Raw genomic sequence first — 3,413 nt, forward strand, 5'->3', positions numbered from 1 at the left:
ACACAAGTTCGAAGTTAAGTAAACAAGCGAATAGATAGTCATTTTAAACACAGGTAAAATTTTGCTAAGTATAGCTGAACAATGTAACTAAAATAAATTTTGCCCTATATACTCCCCCTTAACTTTGGCTCCCCCTTAACTTTTGCTCCCCCTTAGTTTTTAACTTCTTGAATTTTATGTTTACATTTTTGCTACTCTCCCCCTTTGCCATAACTCAAAAAAATAGGCAATGTATAAAGAGTTGTACATGATTAAAGTTAGCAATATTCAACAGAGTTTGGAAGTTAAGGTCAATTGAAATTTAAGTTTTTAGGACCAGTTTATTCATTTAAGTTCAGTTGGTCCTTAAGTCCAAGCACAAGTCATGTTTATATATTAGGTATCAGAGCCATAGAGAACAAAACATTCTTGAAAAAGAAATTGAGTATCTTTTGCCAACTGTCTAACCTTTAGTTACTTGCTGATTGTCTATAGGACAATAGCTTTTACTAGGTTAGTCAAGTTAAGTTATATAGGTCCAGATAGACTTGACTAGAGCTGGAGAACTTTAACTTGATTAATGTTTATTGCATATTTAACGCCTAGACTCACATTGATGCACAGATATAAGCATTCTTGAGTCCAGGCTATACCCTATACATCTCACGCCATTCTATATTTTTCAAACACAATCAAGGTAAACCTAGGTGTTTGTGAGATGCTCTGGCTTAATTCTAGGGGAACATGATATCTAGGGGGGAAATCCTAGACTAAACCCAACTTTTGAAAGTCTAGTAAAATTGGAGTTTTGAAAACTGTTTTTCCTAGAATTTGAAAACAAAATAATAATAGTAAGATATCTATTCTACCCAACACATTCCTATTTGCCTTCTAAGTCCACTGAACTCAAGTTCAGGTAAGGGTTTTGTAAAAATGTCAGCTAGGTTTGATTTGGACTCAACGTGGTTGAGTGCAATTTCACCTTTAGCTACATGATCCCTTACAAAGTGGTGTTTTACCTCTATGTGTTTGGTTCTAGAGTGGTGTATAGGATTTTTGGTCAGATTAATTGAGCTGATATTATCAATAAAGATTTTAGTATTTTTATAGTCTAGTTGATAGTCTTTTAGTGTATGCATCATCCATAACAATTGAGATGCACATTCTCCTAGAGCTATGTATTCAACTTCTGTAGTGGATAGAGCAACATAATGTTGCTTTCTGCTTGACCAACTTACTAGGCACTGACCTAGAATCTGGCAGCCACCACTTGTACTTTTTCTGTCTAGCTTGCACCCGGCATAGTCTGAATCAGAATAGCCATAAAGGTCAAAAGTGCAAGTTCTTGGATACCAAAGTCCTACATTTAGAGTTCCTTTAATATACCTCAGTATTCTTTTAACATATGTTAGGTGTGACTCTTTTGCACAGGATTGGTATCTTGCACACATACCTACTGCAAACAGTATGTCAGGTCGACTTGCAGTTAGATAAAGTAAACTCTCTATGGCACTCCTATAGTATTTTGGGTCTACAGGTTTTCCTTCAGGGTCAGAGTCAATGTTTATGTTGGTTGCCATTGGAGTATTTATAATTTTTGAGTTTTCCATGCTGAATTTTTTGATTAACTCCTTAGCATACTTAGTTTGATAAATGTAGATTCCATCTTTGGTTTGTTTTATTTGTAAGCCTAAGAAAAAGTTGAGTTCCCCAACCATGCTCATTTCAAATTCACTTTCCATTAACTTAATAAATTCTTTTAGAAATTTTGAGTTAGTTGAGCCAAAAATTATGTCATCAACATAGATTTGGGCTATAAAGATGTCTTTTCCTATAGTTTTCACGGACAAAGTAGGATCAATTTGTCCTTGGTTAAATTCTTTGGATATTAAGTAATTAGATAATCTTTCATACCATGCTCTAGGGGCTTGTTTTAGTCCATATAGTGCCTTTTTTAATTTAAAAACGTGATTAGGGTAGTCTATGTCTTCAAACCCTGGATGTTGGCTTACGTAGACTTCTTCCTTGATAAAACCATTTAAAAAGACTGACTTAACGTCCATTTGGTACAATTTGAATCCTTTATTGGTTGCATAGGCTAATAACATCCTAATGGACTCGAGTCTAGCTACTGGAGCATAGGTTTCATCATAGTCTAGGCCTTCGACTTGACTAAACCCTTTGGCTACTAATCTTGCCTTGTTTCTTACTATAACACCGTGATCATCTAACTTATTCCTAAAAACCCATTTAGTATCTATTATTGATTTATCTATGGGTTTAGGTACAAGGTCCCAGACTTGGTTTCTCTCAAATTGGGCTAATTCTTCCTGCATTGCAATGATCCAGTCTGGATCAGGCAGGGCTTCTTCTATAGTTTTAGGTTCAATTTTAGAAATTAGAGCAATCTGACTAAGGTTTCTATAGGACGATCTAGTTCTGACTCCTAGGTTTGGGTCACCCAAAATTTGGTCAGGTGGGTGAGAGGTGCTTATTCTAGTTGGTCTTATTTGTGAGTCAGAAACTGGTTCTTCAGACTCATTAAGATTAGTTTGGATTTCATCATCATCTACATCTCTTGGATTAGTGTTAATATTTGCATTTATATTAGGTAAGTTGTTTTCTTCATCAAATATTACATTAGTTGTTTCTTCAACTTTCAATGTATTTTGATTATATACTCTAAAGGCTCTACTGGTAGAGGAGTATCCTAGGAATATTCCTTGGTTAGATTTGGGTGTAAATTTTCCTAAGTAATCTTTAGTATTTAAAATGTGAACTTTACAACCAAATACCTTTAAATAATTTAGATTGGGAATTTTATGATAGTAGTGTTCATACGGTGTTTTGTTGTGATATTTGTTTATTAAAATTCTGTTTTGAATATAATTTGCCGTATTTATTGCTTCAGCCCAAAATTGGTGACTTAACTCATATTCGTTTAACATTGTCCTAGCGGCTTCTTGTAGTATTCTATTTTTACGTTCTACTAGTCCATTTTGTTGGGGGGTTCTAGGACATGAAAATTCATGTTGGTATCCATTTATTTTACAAAATTGGGTGAACTTATGATTTTCAAATTCCCCTCCGTGATCACTTCTTATTCTTTTAATTTTAGTATCTTTTTCATTTTCCATTAAGTTGCAAAAATTACTAAATATTTCATAGGTTTCATCTTTTGTTTTTAGAAATTTTACCCAAGTGTACCTGGAGTAGTCATCAATTATTACTAAGCAATATTGGTTCTTGTTTAGTGATTTGGCTCCATGTGAATCAAATAGATCAAGGTGAAGGAGTTCAAGTATGGTGTTGGATCTTTCTAGGTTAGTTGACTTATGGGTTGACTTGGTTTGTTTTCCTTTTTGACATGCATCACAGATTGAATTTTCAATAAATTTTAATTTGGGCAAACCTCTAACTAGACCATTTTGACT

The sequence above is a fragment of the Zingiber officinale genome, chromosome 10B (assembly GCF_018446385.1).
Source record: "Zingiber officinale cultivar Zhangliang chromosome 10B, Zo_v1.1, whole genome shotgun sequence".
Classification (NCBI taxonomy): Eukaryota; Viridiplantae; Streptophyta; class Magnoliopsida; order Zingiberales; family Zingiberaceae; genus Zingiber; species Zingiber officinale.